This window comes from Pipistrellus hanaki (assembly GCF_964339955.1).
Source record: "Pipistrellus hanaki genome assembly, chromosome: 1".
NCBI classification, from domain to species: Eukaryota; Metazoa; Chordata; class Mammalia; order Chiroptera; family Vespertilionidae; genus Pipistrellus; species Pipistrellus hanaki.
The window spans coordinates 148,976,459-149,000,198 of record NC_140503.1 but is presented as its reverse complement, the minus strand read 5'-3'; positions in this window follow the sequence as shown (position 1 = coordinate 149,000,198).

Below are 23,740 nucleotides of genomic sequence, written 5' to 3'. Positions count from 1 at the left end.
CCCCCCCCAATTTATTGACTTGAAAGAGAGAAAAAGGGAAAAAGAGACAGAAACATCAATTTGTTGTTCTGCCTATTTATGCATTCATTGGTTGATTCTTATATCTCTGACTGGGAATCAAACCTGCAACCTTGATATATCAAGACAGCATTCTAACCAACTACCCAGCCAAGACCTTAAAGAAATATTTTAAAAATATGTACCATGCCGAGACCGGTTTGGCTCAATGGATAGAGTGTCGGCTTGGGGACTGAAAGGTCCCGGGTTCGATTCTGGTCAAGGGCATGTTCCTTGGTTGCGGGCACATCCCCAGTAGGGGGTGTGCAAGAGGCAGCTGGTCGATGACTCTCTCTCTCATCGATGTTTCTAGCTATCTCTCTCCCTTCCTCTCTGTACAAAATCAATAAAATATATTTTTTTAAAAATATATATGTACCAGCATTTGAATTGACCAGTGATTAAATTATAATTGTGATTAAATTGGAAAAGGTATGTTATAATTTTTTTTAATAAAACCCTCAGTACATATATTAAGCTGAATATGTAAATCAAAGAGTGGAAAATATTGGGTCGGCAAGTAAGTAATTGCGGATTTTTTAAAGAAAATCAAAGACAATTTTTTCATAGAACTAAATAACTTTATTCTGTAATGTATTGCCCATTTTGATCAATGACCTTTTGCCATCTTTCAGGCAGCATCATAATCCCACGTTCAAAAAACTTCTGGTTTTTATTAGCAAAAAACTGAATCAGGTACGATTTGACATCATCATCATTATTGAAATTTTTACCATTCAAGGAGTTTTGTAAAGATCGAAACAAAAAGTAATCAGATGGTGCAAGGTCAGGACTATATGGTGGATGTGGCAAAACATCCCAACCAAGCTCCATTAATTTTTGCCGAGTGACCAAAGATGTGTGTGGCCTTGCATTGTCATGATGGAATACAACACCTTTTCAATTTGTCAATTCGGGCCGCTTTTCTTCAACTGCATTGTTTAATTTCGTTAGTTGTTCAATGTAGACATCAGAATTGATCGTTCGGTTGGGTGGTAAGAGTTCAAAGTAGACAATTCCTTTGTAATCCCACCAAACTGATAACAAAACCTTCTTTTGATGAATATCAGCTTTTGATGTTGTTTGAGTTGGTTCACCTGGCCTGCTCCACGATCTTTTCCGCTTCATATTGTTGTAAACAACCCATTTTTCATCGCCAGTTATCAGTCGTTTTAAAAATGGATCATTTTCATTACGTTTCTTTAGCAAATTGCAGCTGCTAATGCGTTGCGTTAACTGTGATTCTTTCAGTTCGTGAGGAACCCATGTATCAAGTTTTTGAACATAGCTAAGTTGTTTTAAGTGATTTTCAATGCATGTATGTGATACATGAAGCTTCTCTGCAATCTCACGTGTTGTACTGTGACAGTCTGAATTGATTATTGCTTTGATTAGGGCGTCATCAACTTCAACTGGACGACCAGAGCGTTTTTCATCTTTGAGTGAAAAATCACCAGAACGAAATTTGGCAAACCAATTTTGACACTGCCGTTCTTTTAAGGCTTCGTCACCATAAACAGCACATAACTTTTTATGAGCTTGCGATGCGTTTTCCCTTTGCGGAAATAAAAAAGCAAAATATGACGAAAATGTTCCTTTTGATTTTCCATTTTTCAACGAACGCCAAACGAAAACCACAAAACAGATCAAAAAACTTTTTTTACTGATTAACAGCTGAATAGCCAACTATCAAATAACAAAATGTGTTTTACATTTGTACTACGTCTGCAAACTAAAAATTCAACTGAAGCCATATATGTGTGAAACCCGCAATTACTTAGCTGCCGACCCAATATTAAGTTGTGATGTGACACATCTGGCAACTTAAGCTGTGATTTCCATATTTTTTTTCTGAATTATTACATGAAGAATTCATATGTCCTGATCTAAAGGATTATTATTGCTATTTGGGATGATACAGTTTGAGAATGTGGCTGAATATTATATTTATTTTATTTTATTTTTAATTTATTTTTATTGATTTCAGAGAGGAAGGGAGAGGGAGAGAGAGACAGAAACACCAATGATGACAGAAACAACTACCAGCTGCCTCCTGCATGCTCCCCCACTGGGTATTGAGCCAGCAATCTGGGCAAGTGTCCTGACCAAGAATTGAACGGTGAACTCTTTGTTCCTAGGTCAGCGCTCAACCACTGAGCCACACCCGTCTGGGCTGAATGTTATATTTAGATAGAAAGCTTACTCATTTCCATATTTGGAAATCCTAAAATTATACTTTACATGTTATAAAGTTCCTGCTATTTTTGCTTGGGTTAAGAACAGGTAAAAATCCAGCATTCAGAAAAACTGCACCTACAATCTCCAACCCCCACCCCCACTAAGTTCTAGCCATGGGCTGCTAGGGCAAGACTTTCCCCACTAAGTGACATTTTGTGTCTGTATTAGTCAGATTTCTCCAGAGAAACAGAAACAATAAGATATATATTAAGATATAGATAGATATAGATATAGATATAGGTGTAGATATAGATATAGATATAGGTGTATATATAGGTGTAGATATGGGTGTAGGTATAGATGTAGATATAGATATAGGTGTAGATATAGATATAGGTGTAGAAATAGATATAGGTGTAGATTTGGGTGTAGATATGGGTGTAGGTATAGATGTAGATATAGATGTAGATATGGGTGTAGATATGGGTGTAGATATGGGTGTAGGTATAAATATAGATATAGATATAGATATAGACATAGACATAGACATAGACATAGACATAGACATAGACATAGATATAGATATAGATATGACTCACAGAAATTGGCTCACCAATTATAAAAGCCAAGAAGACCCACAATCTGTCCTTTGTAAGCCGGAGAACAAGGAAAGCCAATGGTATAATTCAGTATGAGTTCTAAGTTTTGAGAAACGGGGCCAATGGTGCAAGTCCCAATGCCAACTCTAAGACTCAAGAATTAGGAGGCTGATGGAATAAATCCAGGACCCAGTACAAAGGCCAATGTCGTAGGGGAAAAAAAAAAAAAGATGTTCCAGTTCAAGTAAAGAGCAAATTCACCTTTTCTCCATCTTTGTTTTATTTAAACCTTCAACTGATTGAGTGATGCTCATCCACTTTAGCGAGGGTGATCTTATTCCATCTACCATTCAAATGCTAGTCTCTTCCGGAAATACTTTCACAGACACAACCAGAAATGCAAGTTTTGAAGATTGTACTAGTAGAAGAAAAAGTTCAGAACAGCCTGAGTTATCAGAATGACATACCTCAAAATGCTGTGTTATCACCCAAACAAAGTAATGTTTCATAAATGAGAGGGATGAAATGGGAGTTTCCTTAAACTAAACAGGAGGCACACACCTTTCTTTCCTCTTAGGCATGCATCTCCTAAGCTCTAAGGAGTCCCAAGAAACTTGCAACCAGGGGAGCAATGGCAGCTCGTTCTGGGCTAACCCCCTGAACCTGTCTCCAAGACCCCTTTCCTCTGACTTTCCAATGAGCCAAAGCAGCCACACCTCAGCTCATTTCTTTCCTATAACCTTTCTAGAGAGCCAAAGCAGCTCTTCCTTGTTTCAGCTTTAATAAACATACTCTCAACATAAAGTAAAATAATATTTTTACACAACTGAAGAGGATATGTTATTTAGGAACCTAGCATAAGCAAACAGAGGGGAGTTATCTGTAAGTGTATTTTAATTGAAGAACTTGGAAAAGACAAGAATGCATCCTAGGTCTCAGGAGCAGGGAACTTGAATGACTTCAAAACTTCCTCTGTCTCTTATTGTGCTTTCCATGTCTGCTTCATTCTCTCATGCAAACTGGCTTTCTCCAAATTGTCGGAAACATGACTGCCAAAGATTCTAAGTCTCACCAGTATCTACAATGTTTCCCACCATAAAGGTACTGGCTCCCATGGTCCTTTGCTAAAGTAATCCCAAGGAAGGAAAGAAGAGTTCTAAGTCAGTGGTCAGTGCGTGGACCCATCAAGGAAGTCTAGCAGGGGTGGGGTGTTATGATTAGCCAAACGTGGGATATATGCTTAGTCTTGGACCAGCCACGCTGCCTGGGGGAGGGGTACCAAGTGTAACAATGTAGTTGCTTCTGTGTGAATCCAAAAGTTGGATAAAAAAAAAGAAGAGCAGGTTCCAGAAAGGGGATAGGAGTGATGTACTACCAAGAAAGGAGTGTTTAATTTGGCTGGTGTGGCTCAGTGGTTGAGCATTGACCCATGAACCAAGAGGTCAATGGTTCGATTCCTGGTCGTGGTCATGAGGCACATGCCTGGGTTGCAGGCTTAATCTCCAGTAGGGAGCGTGCAAAAGGCAGCTGATCAATGATGTTTCTCATCAATGTTTCTATCTCTGTATCCCTCTCCCTTCCTCTCTCTCTAAAAAAATCAATAAAAACATGTTAAAAAGAAAAGAAAAAGAAAGGAGTGCTTCATATAGAAGAAAACCCAGGATAAGAGCTTAAGATCATATACAGATGAGTAATTAATCAGATTAACCAATCTAGACATAAAATGAATAAGTTCTAACAACAATGGACTAAAAATTAAAACATATTTTGAAAATATCCAGAAGGATGCATATCAGTGTGTTAGCAACAATACTCTCTGGAGAGTGTACAGGAAGAAGGGACCATGGGCAGACTTGCACTCTTTACACTACAACAGTGTTTGAAATTGTTATAAATAGATGTACATTTGTAGTATGTCAAAGCTTGTGAAGAAGTAGCAAAGGTGGATAGAAGACCCAAGCCTCCTTTAAAGTATTTTAAAGAATCGATGTTTCTCTCTCATCGATGTTTCTAACTCTCTGTCTCTCTCCCTTCCTCTCTGTAAAAAAGCAATAAAATATATTAAAGTCTTTTAAACAACAAAAGTAGGGGAGGATTATATATTGGGAAACTAATAGAGGTGCCCTGTGGATGAAACACATACCAGATCTGTAGAATGTAACAGTCTTCGATTCTGTAGATTTGAAGAGAAAATAGCTCTGGCAGAAGAGCACAGTAAGTCCTCACTTACCATCATCATAGGTTCTTGGAAACTGCGACTTTAAGCAAAATGATGTATAACAAAGCCAATTTAAGCATAGGCTGATTTATAAATAAGAGTTAAATTCCTTCCACATATTTCTGGTCATAAAAACATCAGTAAACTTCTAAATAAAGACCCAAAACACTTCTAATATTAAACATCGAAGTAAATGTGAGCTACACATACATTTAAGAAAGGTGAATAAAAGCAAACAAAATAATATTTTCCTTGTGCACAAGGTAGATAGTACCCGCCCTGGACAGGAGGCCCTTCTATCCAGGATCACTCACATGTTTAACCATCCTAGACATAAGATGTCTCACCCACACTCATCAGACTGGTAAAATTGGGACACACCAATTCACCTCAGGTGCACATCTTTGGGATAGGGGAGGAAATGGGAGTCCCTGGAGAAAACCACGCAGACATAGGGAGAACATGTCAACTCCACATGGACAGTGGCCCCCACCAGGAATTGATTTTTCACCCTCATCAAAGTTATAACAAAATTACATTGAAAGGATCTCCCTTTCCCAGACTAGCAAAGTTGGTGACATTATTCAGTATGCTATAAAACTCAAAGACAACTTAATAAAATTAATCACCAAGATGGTTTCCAGAAAAATGCAAAGACCAAACAGCACTAATCTCCCTGCTGCCTCACCAAACATGATTCTTTTCCTGAATTATTTATCCTGGCTAATGATAAAAGTAACCTTCCAATGATTATTTTTCTACAAATCTTGCCATCATCCTTCCAATGACTTTCCCCCATTCTAGCCATGTGATCCTGCTGGAGTCTCTCTCAGGGATCTCCTTACTCCAGCTGCAAGTGGAGGTACATGACCCAGGGAAGGGGAGGCATTAGGAAGTGCTCAGAAACTAGCCTTCAAGTCCAGGTTATTATAGTGATCATGGGAGATGACTCTGTAGCATTGGTCCCTGCCCAAGTGTTATTCTAAGTCAACAAGTCTTCATACCATTGACACTTGGGGTCATATTTCTTTTTTATTGATAAAATTGACATACAGTTCTGAATAAATTTAAGGTGTATAGCATATAATGACATACGTATATTGTGAAATGATTACCAGATGCATTTAGTTAACATCCATCACCTCATAAAGTTACAAAAAAATTATATTTTCCTTATGATGAAAACTTTTAGGATGTACTGTCTTAACCACTTTCAAATACACCACAGCTCAGTGTTGACTATAGTCATCCTGTTGTATGTTACATCCCCAGTGCGTATGGATCTTATAACTGGAAGTTTGTACCTTTGAACCACCTTCATCCAAATCCCCCCCCACTCTCGCCCACCCCCCACAATCCCCTGCCTCTGGTAACCACAAATCTCATCTCTTTTTATATGAATTTGAATTTAGGGTGGTTTTCTTTTTCAGATTCCTCATATAAGTGAGATCATACAGTATCTCTCCCTGTCTTTGACTTCACTTAGTGTAATGCCCTCAAAGTCCATCCATGTTTTCACAAATGGCAGGGTTTCCTTCTTTTTTGGTGACTAAATGTTATTTATATGTATTATAATATAAAATTACATATACCATATACAGCACATTTTCTTTATCCATTCATCTGTTGATGGACATGCATCAGATGTAAATAATGCAGTGAACAGAGTGGTATAGTGATTTTGTTTCTTTTGGACAGATACCCAGAAGTGAAATTGCCGAATTGTGTGGTATGCCTTTTTTTAATTTTTTGAGGAAGCTCCCTACTGTTTTGCATTGTGACTTTATCCATTTATGTTCCCATCAACAGTGTGTAAGGCCTGGGGTTAGTTAATTCTTGGTTGTGGGGGCCTGTTCAGTGCATTCTAAGGTGTTTAGCAGTCCCTGGTTTCTACCTGTTAGATACCAGTAATACCCTTCCTCCGGATTATGACCAGAATGTCTCCAGACATTGCCAAATGCCCCCTGGAAGACAAAATGACTCTAGGTTGGGAACCACCAAGTTATTCATTTTCCAGGGATAGATTAAGGACTGGAAAGTCATCCCCGTCCTTCCACACTCCCAGACCTGGGTAATGTGGCATTAAGGAGTTGTCCACTAGAGGGCCCAAAAAGATTTCCTCATTCTTGAACTCTCTCAAGAGAGTCTTTCTTGCTAGAAGTGTCTCTGCATGTAAGTACTTATATTGCTGCAGCCATCTCATGATCAAAGGGAACAACTTTTAGGATGAAGCCCACATGTAAGGAGAAATATAGAAATGTAGGAATGTAGATAAATGCAACAGATTTGCATAGCTAAGTACTGAGTTGATACTCTATGTGTGTCTACAGCAATCTTATCTCTGGACTACTACACATATATACATATACACATATATACACAGCCTGATACATATACATATACACATACATATACATATACACTTATATTTATTTGAGTATGTGTATATTTAAAATATATTATATATATATATGTATATCATAAACAACAATATATAGAATATGCTAAAATACTCTCAATTGGGCATATGTAAATATTAATATTTTTTAAAATTTAAATATATTTTTACATAATTTTTCACATAGTATTTTAAGAGGTGCCTCCATCTAAGTTCATATTGAACTGCTTCATTCTTTTCATTTACTGCAAATTGTTCCATTTATAAATGAAACATAATTTATTTAGCCGGTATTCTGAAGGCTTTTATGTTTTATATATTTTTAAATATCATTTTTTTGCTTTCCATGGGAGGAAGGGAGAGGAAAGACATAGAAACATCGATGAGTTGGTCGGCTGCCTACTGGGGATGGAGCCTGAAACTCTGTGCTTAATTGGCTCAAGTAGTGACAGGCAGTCCAGACACTTGTTGTCTGGTTTCACAATAAGAAGAATGAAGTAAGCACATGCTAAACTTGAAAATAGGTGATTGCTTTAAGAGAATGATGGTGAGATAACTTCCAAGAAATTAGATATAAGGGAAATAAGATTTTCCTCCAATACTTAACTTTGAAAATAAATACAAATGATGGAATATTTATTTATTATAACAATACTTACCTATTAAAATGATTACATACATTCATAGTTACAGACACAGAAACATGTCTATAGAATTTTGTTGAGTAAAATGTAGGTTATAAAAAGGCATGCAGCCCTGGCCAGGTGGCTCAGTTGGTTGTTGTATCATTCCATACACCAAAAGGTTGTAAATTCAATTCCAGGTCCGGGTTTGTATGGAAGGCAACAATAAATGTCTCTCTCTCACATTGATGTTTCTCTCTCTCTTTTCTTCCTACCTCTCTCTCTCAAAAATCTATAAAAACATATCCTCGGGTGAGGATTAAAAAAAAGGGGGGGGCATATATTGTATAATAGGATACTTTTAAAAAAAAATTAAGGGTGATCTGGAAGGATGTTTAGCAACTTCTTAACTGGTTTAAACTGGGTAGTGGGTCTCTGGTCCATTTTACATGTTTAATTCTTTTTGGAATATTTAAATGTTTCATAGCCGGCTTGTACTGATTTTAAAATCAGATGATAAACGTGTTTGCATGGAAAAGCAAGAACAATAATGGGTAAAGTCATCTTAAATAGAATGGCTTCTTGACCTACCAGACTGGACTGTAAGAAGAAAGCATTAACAAATCTGAAGAAAGAATGTGTGACTGTGTCAGAAGACAAGGGGCTGGTCTACTATTGAAGTTCGGAATGGGACGGGCCGGAGAAACAAATTTAGGCAGTACCCATCCAAGCACTGTCCCAGAAAGAAGACTCAGGCCAGTGGAGAAGTTTTATTGACAAGACCATTGCTATTGTGCAGGTGGGTTATCTCAGGCCTCTCAGCCTGATGGCATTAAATTATAACAAGAGAGAGAGAAAAGGCAAATATACCATGTTGGAAATGAAAAGGGAATGTAGCTAAACAATTGAAAGGGTATTTGAAAAATTACACAGACATATTATATACGAGTTTATTGCAACAAACAAGCAAGCAAGCAAGCCCTCCCTAGTGTGGCTCAGTTGGTTGAACAAAAGGTCAGTGGCTTAATTCTGGGTCAGGGCATATACCCAGGTTGTAGGTTTGGTCCTGGGTCAGAGTGAGTATGGGAGGTAACCTTGATGTTTCTCTTTCTATCTCTCCTCCCTCTCCTTTTCCCTCTCTCTCTAAAAATCAATAAAAGCATATTTAAAAATAAATTTAAAGAATGCAGCCAAGAAGAATGATGATTAAATATACTAGTAACAATACAAAAGGTTAAGTTGGTTGGATAAATTATATCAGATTTCAGGGAACAGATACTATTGTATATATTTATTCTATTTATTTAATTTTATTTATTTTTTCCAACACCATTTATCCCCTCAATGCCCTCTTCTACTTCCACCCACTGACCTCCTCATTGCAGTCACCTTTTAGCTATTTGGGATATCTAAGAAGTAACAAATTTCTTAATTTATGTTAAGAGACTAACGTACTGGCATCAAAAACAGAGAACAAAATTAAAATTAAATACACAAAAGCAATCTCTTAAAAATAGAGGATAAAAGGGGGTGAGAAGGGGTGAAATGTGTGAAGGGGGTAAAAAAGTACAACCGTCCTAAGTCATAAGGGCATAATACATATACAGCATGGTGACTAGAGCTTGTAATACTGTAATTGCATATTTGAAAATTACTAAGAGAATAGCAACTCTAAGGTGTCAGATGTTAACTAGACTTATGATGATGATCATAAACACAAATATCAAATCATTATATTATGCACCTGGAACTAAGCTAAGGTTACATGTCATTTGTACCTCAATAAAAAACATAGGGCCGAAACCGGTTTGGCTCAATGGATAGAGCGTCGGCTTGGGGACTGAAGGGACCCGGGTTCGATTCCGGTCAAGGGCATGTACCTTGGTTGCAGGCATATCCCCAGTAGGGGGTGTGCAAGAGGCAGCTGATCGAAGACTCTCTCTCATCGATGTTTCTAACTCTCTATCTCTCTCCCTTCCTCTCTGTACAAAATCAATAAAATATATATTAAAAAAAACATAGGAAAAATAATTTCAAATAAAATATTTAAAAAATATACCATTTCTCTGCTAAAATGAGTCCTGGAAAAGCAAGATTCATTTCCACAATGAAAAAAAAAGGCATTTATTAAAAGACTATCATCTGTATGTAAGTGTTATGTATAAAATTGATGACATTAAACTGTTAAAGGAAAAAGGTTGCAAATTCATCTAGATAAACCCTGAAAATATGTTTAATAAAAATTCAGTGCCCAACTCAGATTTAAACTAGAATTGCAGTGTACTCCTTTATTATCATAATAATTTCTTATCTCAAGCAAATAGCCAATGTCATTTTTAACAATGAAATACTACAAGCATTCATCTGAAGTCAGTCATTATTTTAAAAATTCTTATTAAGATAATAGTTGTTATGACTTTATGTGTTAGTTCAATTTAAGCAAAGTTTCAGAACAGCCAAGACCGGTTTGGCTCAATGGATAGAGCGTTGGCTTGGGGACTGAAAGGTCCCGGGTTCGATTCCGGTCAAGGGCATGTACCTTGGTTGCGGGCATATCCCCGGTGGGGGGTGTGCAAGAGGCAGCTGATCGATGTCAATCTCTCATCGATGTTTCTGGCTCTCTGTCTCTCTCCCTTCCTCTCTGTACAAAATCAATAAAATATATTAAAAAAAAAATTTCAGAACATAGCCCAGAACAAATACCTACATGAAAGGCAGGTTGCATAAATGTGTGAGGCAGCCAGGGTATAATAAAATATTCTTTGCCACACACCAAGAGAGGGCTATCTTCTTTTCTCAAGAAACATATAACTCATGGGCATAAGAAAGGCTTTATTTCCCCCTGAACTTCACAAGAACCACAGCAATGCAAGTATAATGATGAATGTCTACTGACAATAGCATTAATGTGGGAAAACTATAGAGTGGTAGCAGCTGAGTGTGCTTGCTGATGGGGCAAGGATCGTCAGGCCTGGCACTGATGCAGAAGCAGAAAAACTCACACCAAGTGAGCTTGAGGTCGGACTCTATCAGTCTGAGTCTTAACTTGCGTGTAATTTCGAACCACATCAATGGTACAGATCAGAGGTAGCCTCGGAGATGTGACTCGGGCACCATAATAATTGTTTACACTCTCCATTTATGAAATGCAAGAAATCATTCCATGGAGAAAAAGTTCCTCCAAATTACATTGGAATCTTTTAAGATCAAGTTTAAATGGTGACCAGACCTGCAGTGTGTCCATTGGGGATATTTGTTTTGTTTTTTTTCAGTCCCTTTGCAATTTGGGATTTCACCTCTGCCTTTTGCCTTACCCGTCAGTACTATCTCCTGCCCCAGGATTCTCCCCAAACCTGAGAATTCTCTTACCTCATGGTCTCATGTCCGGGATAGCTTTTCTCTTCAGCAAGCATGACATTTTCTATCCTGAAATGTCTTAAAGTTTAGTCTTCAGCTTATATAAAACACATTGGTAATAGATAATTATGAAAGTTTAAAATCCTTTAGAGTATTTTTCCCTCTGAAAATGGAATATTCATACTTAAGTAAAGGGATAATAATAGAAATCACTTTTGTTTTACAATGTGTGAGGCAATGTTCTAAGGACTTTACCTGTGTCACCTCATCTAATCCTCACCTCAACCCTAGGAAATAGGCACTTTTACTATCCCCCATGTTCAGATGAGGAAACTGAGCCACAGAGATAGTAACTGCATTGGATAGGCTCAGGCTACTAAGAGATGCAGAGCTGAATGTGAACCCAGACTGTTTGGCTCCAGTCTGCTCTCCTAGCCACTTTTCCCTGCTGCCGCAAGAACGTGGGGCAAAGTACTGAAAGGAAACATTCCTTCTTTTGCACATGCCAATCATTTGTTTGCTCCTTCGTTATCATACTTTTTGGAATGCTTGCTATGAAAAAATTGTTCTCCTGGTGTAGGAGATAGGCTCCTGTGATCCATCTCCACCATAGTCACATTGTAATGGAAAGAGTTACTGAATTTCCCCAGGGCAAACAGAATGTAAGGAGGAGGGAAGAGGATAAGATCCAAGAACTGCGGACATGAGCCAGCATCGTGATGGAAACCCTGAAGGCACCCGCATCAACTAGACAGGGGGAGGAGGAGACAACTAGAAAAGGCCTCAGCCCTTTTTAAAATGTATATATATATTATTGATTTTTTAACAGAGAGGAAGAGAGAGGGGAGAAGGATAGAGAGCCAGAAACATCGATGAGAGAGAAACATCAACCAGCTTCTTCCTACACACCCCTGACTGGGGATGTGCCCGCAACCAGGGTACATGCCCTTGACTGGAATAAAAACGGGGACCCTTCAGTCCGCAGGCTGATGCTCTATCCACTGAGCAAAACTGGTCAGGACCCTTTTTTTTCTTTTTTTCTTTTTTATGGCCCAATGGAAGAGATAAGACCTAGGTGATGTATGAGGAAACAGGTGACCAAATAGTATTCAGCTAATGAGGAACCAGAGGAGGGACTGGATAAACAGGTGTGGTTGCTACTCCATGTGTGCTGTACAACCAGATGGACACCTACTCTCGAGAACATATTAAAAGTATAATTTTCACCATATTTCTGTCTCCGAGTCCATTCTTTGAATTTAGACAAGTGAGCATTTCTCACACCTGGGAATGGTACAGACAAAAAGCAAACAAAGAAATAACCAACAAATGCTACAGTAACTGAAGAATATATAAAATCAGTATGGGATAAAACAATTTAATTAATTAGTAACCTATCTATATAAAACCCTAATATGCAAATAGATCAAACAGTGGAAGGACTGGTTACTATGATATGAACTAACCACCACGGGGCAGATGTTTAATGCAGGAGCTGCCCCCAACCCGCAGGCCCCTACTGGCAGCAGCGGCGGGGAGGGTGGATGCGGAGCCAGTGAGCAGGCGGTGCAAGGCCAGCCAAGGCTGATGGGAGTGGGGGCCCCAATCACCCTGCCAACTGCCCCATAGATCAGCCCTGATCACCAGCCAGGCCTAGGGACTCTACCCATGCACAAATTTCATGCACCAGGCCTCTAGTTTATGATAATCAGATTTACAGTTAGAAATCTTTATTGAAAGTAATACATATAAACACGAATAAATGCGGAGAAAAATGCAAGGGGAAGAGGGGGTTAGAGAGCAACCACAGGACTTGTATGCATGCATATTAACATAACCAATAGACATAGACACTGGGGCAGTGGGGGCTTGCCCAGGTTGGGAATGGCTGGGTGAGTGGGTCAATTGGGGGAAAAGGAGACATATGTAAAACTTTAGAGAATAAATAAAAGAGAGAGAAAAACTAAAGAAATTCAAATAAAGTCTGGCGTTCAGTTAATACTGGTAAGAAAGGAAGGAAGGAAGGAGAGAAGGAAGGAAGGAAAGGAAGGGAGGAAGAAAAGTAAAAAGAAAGATGTCCTCTTTTTCCCCCTCATTAACCTCTGGATTTACAGTTCACTTTTATATAGTTCATAGTAACTTGTTCTTGAATCCCCAGTGCATGCTTTGGCATTTCTCAACAAAAATAGCTCAAAAATTCATTTTATTTTCTCTATTTAACTCTATTTAAGCTGGATAAAAAATTGCTTTAAGCAAATCTGATTTAGTCACCTTCTATGAGTTATCGTGATAGATTTGGCCTGTATTTTCTTTGTTCTTTGAATTACTGGCAGCTTTCAAAATTATTCTAAGATTCAAGATTTCAAGACTTACTATTTGTTTAATAATTTGTGCAAAGTTGCTGAAACCTGACAAGTCTATAATTAATTAGTCTAAGCAGTTGGCTCTGACATGAAGTAGGTTTTATTTTTCTCATCTCAACGATACTCTCTATCATTATGTTACCACTTGTCACTGTATATAAAGATGCTCTGGTTCTACTTTAGTGATGGAAACAATATTTGTATTTGTGCAACACCTACTTGAAAAGCTCCTTTTATTCAGGCAGACAGCACTGGGATATTGGACTTAGCTAGTCTTTGTAGCTGGTATTCCTATTATTCCATTCTCTCCATTGTCTTTCTTAGCTCTTGCCGTTCATAGTTTATGACTGCTCTCGACTTTTATTGTCTCAGGGCTTCTGATTGTTGCTTTCTCTCTAGGCATTTGGTTGGTTTTGTTCTTTCCATCTTTGAATTCTACCCCAACAATAAACTGCTGACTTACTCCATGTTTTACACATTCAGACGTTGCAAAAGAAACTATTGGACCATTCATTCAGAATGGCCACCGCTGTTGGGCAGAGTTCTCATACCCGAGTCATCTCTGCCGCCACCAGGGCCATGGGTTCTTGAACCTTTCTGAGCCACCTCACCAGGAATTGTGGCAGGGAAGGACTCTGTGAGGATAATAAAAACAAACTAATACTTGCGGAGGACTAACTGTGGGCTAGATCTTGTTCCAAGTGCTTCCCAGTTAGTTTGTTCAAACCTCTGAATAAAATTCTCATTTTTAATAAGAAATTGGTTAGAATTGAGCAATATTTCCAAGGTCACACAGCCAGGAAGCAGCAGAGCCAGGATTCTAGCTGGCTTTTAGCCACTGCCTTGGTAATTCAACTGAATTTAAATAAATGTACATTGGAGTTGCTGTGCATAGCAGTTATTACTTCGCCTTGCTTCTTTCCTCGGCCTTTCTCTTTGCTAAACGGGTTGCCATAAACCACATGTGTCAAACACACGGCCCGCGGGCCAAATCCAGCCCGCCAGGCCTTGCAATGTGGCCCGCACCGCGCTGTCATCACTGCACTCCGCTGTCAGTTTATGACATTGTCAGTTTATGACTGTTCAGTAAACCATTCGGCCCGCCATTTAGGCTGGATTTTAGATTTTGGCCCCTTCTCTGATTGAGTTTGACACCCTACCATAAACACACACAGACTACAAGAGGTTATTTCCTTGCATGTAAAAGTTAGGTTCCACAGTAATCAAATCTCCATCTTTTAGAACCTGTTAGCCTGAAGATGACTCATTACTTTCATAGTTCAAATGAGAAAGAAAGTTCAGATTTTGCTTTGGTGTTAAATGTATATGTCAAATATTATAATATTTTGGCTATTGTCTAACCCTACTTGCTCAAAGATTTCACTTCTTTTAAATTTATCACAAGGACTCGAGGTAGAAAACCAGAATGGTACTTATTTTTTACCACATCTCTAGGTCCACTTTTTTTTTTTTTTTTTTTTTTTTTTAAATCACTTTCAGTTCAACTTGTAGGATGTAACCAATCTTAGAACAGTCTTGTAATACATTTAGAATTTGGCAGCGCAAATAAATTCAAGCAACTCTTCAATGTCTCTTGCTGCCTCAAAGGGTTAGCATCTGATGCCACTTGCCATTGTAATCTGTTAGACAGTATTGAGGGAAACTAGAGTGTAATGTGGAACACATATTTCAAGTGAACCTTTGTAGAGCTTGGTTGATATTTATCTGAGGCATTGCATTTTAGAGTATTAGCACCAAATTGGAGTCAATCAATTCAGAGGCCGAGTTGTAAATGAAACATGTGTTTTCTATGAAAAGTAGAGACGATGGTTCCAGGAGTTTGTTAGGTGCGTGAATCCAGAACTCTTAGACATTACTTCTTAGAAATGCATGTTGAAAAATCCTCACCATTATCAATAAATTGAAATCCAGAACTTGCGATGAATTCAAAAGAAATAGATAATTTTGAACAAAAATATGTGGATTTCATATTATTAAAAATAGAATATTATGTAAGTTAAAGAAACAATGCTTCTTCATTTTTAAATAGCTTTCCCCTTCATTTTAAGAAAACACACATAGCCGAAACCGGTTTGGCTCAGTGGATAGAGCATCGGCCTGCGGACTGAAGGGTCCTGGGTTAGATTCAGGTCAAGGGCAAGTACCTTGGTTGTGGGCCCATTCCCAGTAGGGGAGGTGCAAGAGGCAGCTGATCGATGATTCTCTCTTATCGATGTTTCTAACTCTCTATCCCTCTTTCTTTCTCTCTGTAAAAAAATCAATAAAATATATAAAAAAAGAAAAAAAAAAGAAAAGAAAACACACCTTCATTAGGGTTACTAGGAAATATAGAAAAATATATGGAAAAAAATTATTTGTCATTGTCCCACCATCCAAAGATAAGTATTATGCATAGTTGGGTATGCTTCTTCTATATATATATATATATATATATATATATATATATATATATATATTATTTTTGCTTCTGTTTTCAGTTTCTGTTTATTTTTATAAAAATTTAAAAATTCTGCCTTTTATAATTAACAGTAAGCAATAGCATTTATTTATGTTCATATATAGTTTTACAAACAATTTTAAAAGGTTGTACAATTTTCTATTAAATGTGGGCTTCATAGTTTAGTCTCAAATAATTAAATAATTAGGTTTATCTACTATCAATATCTTTGTGCATAGAAAATATTCTTAATTTTAAATTTTAGACTACTTATTTAGGCTTTCTTCTCAGAAGGGAAGTCATATTTAAAGAACTTTTCTTTAGAAAGGATGCTAGCCTCAGATACCATCAGTAGGTATCATTGATAAGATGTGAAAACCTGAACCGCATCCAGCACGGCCAGCGGTGAACCTGAGGAGAGGTGGTGAAGGATTAAAGAAGACAGGCAAGAGAATACCGTTGGGACCAGGTGGATCACTGCCCGGATGAGCAAACAGTGATCCAGCCTGCAAGCCACATCTTTATTTTATAGTCAGTTCACACAAATCGAAACAAGGGGAGTGGTCAATATGTTTATAATGTTCTTGTGAGTTTCAAATCTATTTCGTTACTCAAGCCTTGTTTTGGTAGTGCTTGCTGCACCTCCCCCAGTCCATTAACTACCTAGGAACAAGGGAGGACTATAAGGGCAAGCTTAATTGTGCTAGGAGGCTTCTGCCCTTCAAGCTGGGACTTGTATGTGGTTCTGCACCAGGTCAGTGCGAGGTTTGAACCTATAGCTGCTCCCTGCAAAAACCATCCTCTTAAAAGCACTAACAGCCCAGCAGGCATGGCTCAGTGATTGATTGCTATCAACTTATGAACCAGGAGGTCACCGTTTGATTCCTGGTCAGGGCTCATGCCCAGGTTGCGAGCTCCTTCCCCAGTGAGGGGCCTGCAGGAGACAGCCAATTACTGATTCTCTCTCATCATTGATGTTTCTATCTCTCCCTCTCCCTTCATTTATGAAATCAATAAAAATACATATTTTTTTAAAAGGCACCAACAAATATTTACTAATATTTATTATTTCAATTCTTAATATGGTTTTTAATGTGTCATATTTGGAATAATTTAAAAGATTATGTATTTATGTGTAAGGTGGGTATGTGTGTTTTTCCTCCCAAGGGTGATTCTACATGCACATTGGCAAATAAAGACCAACAGAAATTTTGTTATTCATATTCATAGTTTAATGAAAGCATATACACTGAATGACCAGATAATTATGACCACCCCATCAGTACTTCGTTGGGCCACCTTTTGCCTTCAATACTGTGAAGATTCTTCTTGGCATTGACTCCACAAGATGTTGAAAGGTGATGTGAGGAATCTGACACCATGCCTGATGAATAGCACTGTCCAGTTCTATGAGATTTGATGGTTGTGGAACCTGCTGCCTGATGGCTCTTTTAATTTCATCCCACAAATGCTCAATTGAATTGAGATCTGGTTATTGTGGGTAAAGTCTCCTTCATGTTCTTGAAACCACTCCTGCACAATATGAGCACCACTCCTGCACAATATGAGCACATTGTCTTGTTGGAAGAAGCCATCTCCATTGGGATATGCCATCAACATGATAGGATGAACTTGATCAGCAACGAAACTTAGGTATGTTGTGCTATTCAGATGTTGTTCCATACAAATTAAAGGGCCCAAATCATGCCAGGAAATCATACTCCAAACTATAGCACTGTTCCCACCAGCTTGAAGGGTTGTACTCATGCATGCAGGGTACATGCTTTCATGCTGTTTCTGCAAAGTTCTTACTCTGCTATCTGCATGATGAAACTGGAAATGTGATTCATCAGACCACATGACTTTTTTCCAATGCTCAATTGTCCAATCCTTGTGTTCCTGTGCGAATTGGAGATGTTTTATCTTGGTAACTGTAGACAGCAATGGTGTTTGAACAGGCCTTCAGCTTCCATATCCCATACAATGCAGTGTATGGCTAATTTGCCTACAAATGTCAGGTGGTCATAATAATCTGGCCACTTGGTGTATAAATGAATTTAGTGCTTTATCCTATATAATAAAAGCCTAATATGCTAAGTGTCTGGTCATCCAGTCGTCTGTTCAACCAATCAAAGCATAATATGCTAGTGGTATGCTAAGACCACTCAACCATTAGTTGTGATGTGCACTGACCACCAGGCCTAGGGACCCTACCTGAGGGTCCTGGGTTGTGAGAGGGTGCAGGCCAGGCTGAGGGACACCCTCCCCTGCCATGAATTTTGTGCACTGGGCCTCTAGTCAATTTATAAAGGACAAAAATTAACTTCAGAGTTGACAAGCCTAGCAGACATTACCTTACTCAAGTAAGCAAAGTAAATATCATCGGGAAAGGGACATAGTGATAGTCCCTTGCCTGCAAGGAAGACTTCCTAGTTACTCTTGAGCTCAGATGCCCTGTCCCAGTTGGTTCCACTCAATGTCCCATGGACACTTTCCTCACCTTTCTTGGGGCTAAGAATGGAGTCTCTTGAAAAAAAGAACTAAGTGGAAAAATGTAATAGGGACAGCTATAGTAATAGGGACAAGGGATAGCAAAATGGGCTAATATAATCTAATGGTAGCAAGACACAAATCCACTCACATATGAATGCTTGATTTAAGACAAAGATGGCATGTAGAGCAGAGGGGAAAAGGTAGGCTTAAATAAATGAAGACTCTGTGTCTTGTTTAGGACATTGTTGCCTTCTACAATGTCATGAAGATATTTTCCAGTGTTATCTAGAAGATGCAGTTTCACCTTTCATATTTGTACCTACAGTCTTCCAACACTGCATTCTTATGGGGCTGTCCAGAAAAAAATAAAAGTGATTCCTACACAGAAGTCTCCGGGTAGACTCCTTACATGCTGACTAGGTCCTGAGAAGGAGAATTCCAAGAGGAGCTAACGTTGCTGTTGCAGCTCTCTTGAGGCCTGACCTCAGATGTTTTAGTATTCAGGTGCTCACCTGTGAAGAAGACTGAGGTGGCCAAGCAGGTAGGTGCACATTACAAGCCATACTTGTGAGATTTTTGAAAGAAGATTTCAGAAAAAAAGAGCTTCTGGCTCTGTTTTCTGAGGAAGGTAGACACTACCATGATGTCATCAGAGAATTGGTCTAGTAATGGGGCAGCATCAGCATTTGATAACCAATCCTTCCAAACCTGGGGAACAGGATTCTTGAGAAGCAAGTCAATTCTCAATGGGGCTTAACTGCACACACAGTAAAAGTGCTTTAGACATTTTAGATGACACAAATTCAATATGAAAGCATTATTGAGATGCTAAAAATGAATAGTGCGTATTAGGCTGCTCTCCTATGTGTATATTGCATTCATTTATTCACTCATTTATTTATTCTGCAAATACCTCTTGAATGATAGATGCTGACAGCTAGATGCGGATCAAACTCATTTTCTCTTATTTCTACATGTCTAGCATCCGTTGGAGCACTATGTGATCAGTGATTGACTTCTGGCCAACGTAGCATGAAGAGCAGCACTCCCGGGGTCGACCTGTTAAATTTCACAAACACAATTGCTCGTGTGCCAGCCTATCCTCAGGTGAGGTTCCCAAGGACCTACCTATGGTAGAGAGAAAAGATGGATTTGGCATCTCTAATTGAGTGGGAGAGCAGGGCTTTCTCGGCTGACAAATACAGATGATTCTGACATAAGGGGAATGTAAACTTTGATTTTCTTAAGCCACTGAGAATTTCGGTATTGTTTTAGCAGTTTTCCTCCCCTGATTAATGAAGTGTCTATTCAGTGCCAGCCCTCATTCTGGGCAAGAAAGACATAATAGCAAACAAATAAGAGACAAGGTGCCTGCTCTCACAAGACATGTTACAGAAGGAGGTGGGGCAACAATAAACAGTGGTCATTTACATTCATGTGGCGCTTTACAAAGTGCTTTCAGAAGCACTGGTTCATTTTATTTTTATAACAATGTTTCACAGACGAGGAAACAAAAGCTCAATGATTTTAAGTGACTTCCACAAAACAGTTAGGATACATACACATGGAGCCGTTTCCTGACTCCTAACCCATTGTTTATACCATGATGTTTATCATATGACAGAGCAAGGAAAGTGGTATTCCTTGTCAGAAAATTCCATTATTCAATTTCACTTATTTTTAATATTTTAAGAATTGATTTCAGAGAGGGAGAGAAACATCAATGATGAGAACCATTGGTCAGCTGCCTCCTGCATGCCCCCTACTGGGGTTGAGCCTGCAACCCAGGCATGTGCCCTGATTAGAAGGGAACCAGGCACCTCTTGGCTCATAGGTTGACACTCAACCACTGACCCACACCAGCCTGGCTATGTTTCTTAACCAAAGGTTGCAACTCCTGTTAGGAAGCTCTCTCTACCCAGATCACTTTGGATTTTGGTATTTTTCCTGTCCCTTATTCCTTGGAATGGAATGGAAATGTTACCCCATTGTTAACTGTGCATGCCTTACCATATGGACCCTTTATTAAATTCTTCACTCTTCTCAAATTTCCCAGCTTGACAGTGTCGCCTGCTTCTTGCCTGGTTGGAATATGTTCTCTCTTCTCTCTTCTCCACACACACACACACACACACACACACACACACAGACACCACACATTTTTTTATTTTTTGTATATTTGAGATAATTCATATTTATAAAAAAAAGTAAGAAGGAAAACCCTTATTGAACATTTATTATACGAAGCATTGTGATAGGGTTAAAGGTTGGGAATATAGAGAAAAATGATAAATAAAACTCTCCTGTCACAAGAAAGTCACAGTCTGGTAGATGAGAGACGGGTGAAAAATTAAAGGCAATGAGTATAGTGGTTAAGACTGAGCTCAAGTCCAGGCTCAGTCACCAACTGGTTATGTGACCTTGGGCTAGAGAGAAAAAATGGGATTAGTACTAAACCTTCCTTATAGAGGCCGCATGAAAATGAAAAATAAACCCATTAGCATCTATTTGTACTCATAACTAGCATTTGGTAAGCCCTTAATAAATGCTAACTAAAATTATTAACTGCAACAATTGCACTTTGTTCCTTGTTTAGGAGTAGCACAGAGGAAATCAGCAAAAGTTTAATGGGTGAAGTGATGCCTATGCTGGATTTTAAAGAAATAGTGACAAGAACATGCAAAAATAAAAGAGCAGTGTGTGCTCAGGGAACTGTGAGCAGTTTGCTATTGCTGGAGGGTCAAGGCCAAAGCATGAAGAACAGTGAGAGATAAGATGAACAAGTACCTTTTGGGCTCTTAAGCACTACACAAATTCTACCCAACTTAATCACAACAGACTCTATGGGATAGGTACTCTAACCTGCATTTTTCAGATATGGGAAATGAGGTTAAACAATTTGCCCATGAAAACATGACTAAAGGAGCAGGGTTGAAGGCAAAGAGGTTTTCTTATTGCCCACAGCAGTGCTTTCCTAAAACATTCAAGGAAGAGCAGTGCCCAGAGCAGACGGTCACTAGCGGCAGAACAATCTCTATTCTCCCTGTGCCCAAGAAGAAACCTTAGGGTCTTTGGGACCAGAATTTTCAGAAATTCTTGTTCCTGAACCTTATTAGTTCAATCCTGAATACAACCCATTATGGTCAACAAACTAGAATTTCTTTAGAGTAGATGGACATGGATTACAAGAGATCTAAACGTTTTATATAATATAAGGAGATGTTGTCAGAACTGACAAACTATAAGATATGATATTTTGTCTTCAATACATAAAGAGCTATCATATAGAAGAGGATTTATTGGTTTTTCTAAGTCGAAAAGTAATCCATGGCATGTTTTTTTTTTAAAATATATATATATATATATATATATATATATATATATATATATATATATATATTTTTTTTTTTTATTATTTATTTATTTTTTTTTTTATTGATTTTTTACAGAGAGGAAGGAAGAAGGATAGAGTTAGAAACATTGACAAAAGAGAAACATCAATCAGCTGCCTCCTGCACACTCCCTACTGGGGATGTGCCTGCAACCAAGGTACATGTCCTTGACCGGAATCGAACCTGGGACATTTTAGTCTGCAGGCCGATGCTCCATCCACTGAGCCAAACCGGTTTCGGCAATCCATGGCATAATGTTATATGAATATATAGAATAAAACATTTGATCAATATGTGAACATTGAATATGCCCTTGGACAAGGACTAAAGGTAATGAGGACAAATGAAACAGTGATGTGTTTAGTTGATGGTATTGTGGCCAATTTGTGTCTGGCTGCTGCTGCTTCTTAAGTATTTTTCTGCAAAACAGAAATTTTAATAAAAGAAAACATAAAAGAAAAATACAAATATTAATAAGAAAAATGTCTACAATCTAAAAAAAACAAGACACCATTTTCATTTATCAAAATTACAAGCGTTAAAAATAGATAATAACTGGCACTAGCATGGTCTCAGGAAATATGATCTCTAGTGCAGTTCTGACCAGAGTATAAACATGTACATACCTTCTGAAGAAAATTTTGACAAACTGTATAAAAATGAATTGACAGCCGATGCATGGATTCCACTCTCAAGACTATATATCTCCCTGGAACCAAAGAACATATCCTAAGTAAATAAGGATGTATGTAAAGTTCTTATTAAAAGGGTATTCACTGAAGCCTTGTGTATAATAGATAACAATTAAAAATAACCCAAATGCCTATTAGTGAATTTGGTTCAATAAATTTATCCATACAATAGAATGTTATGCAGACAGCAAAATCATTTGGTAAAAGTATATTTAATGACAAGAAAAGAAGTTCATGACATAATAATTGAAGGAAGCAGGTGACTAAATATTCTTCATGGTATGTTTTCCTATTTTTGTAAAAAATATTTTATATGTACATATATTTATATACACACACATGTAAAACAATATATATGCATATTTTTGGTGATTGATGCCTTTTTGCTTATGTGTATATAACATTTTAAATTTTATTACATCATTTGCATTGCTTACATTGCAAAACAAAGTTATTTTATTTTTTAAAAATATATTTTGATTTTTTACAGAGAGGAAGAGAGAGAGTTAGAAACATCAATGAGAGAGAAACATCAATCAGCAGCCTCCTGCACACCTTCTACCGGGGATGTGCCCACAACCAAGGTACATGCCCTTGACCAGAATTGAACCTGGGACCCTTGAGTCCGCAGGCCCATGCTCTATCCACTGAGCCAAACCCGTCCGGGCAAAACAAAATTATTTAAAATAAAAGTAATGTGAGCTTTTCTTGTCTAGTAAATATGCATTTAAAAAAATGGGTTAGCCGGAGCCGGTTTGGCTCAGTGGTAGATCGTCGGTCTGCGGACTGAAAGGTCCCAGGTTCCATTCCCGTCAAGGGCATGTACTTTGGTTGGTGCCCCGGTAGGGGGTGTGCAGGAGGCAGTTGGTCAATGTTTCTCTCTCATCGACGTTTCTAGCTCGTGCTCTCTCT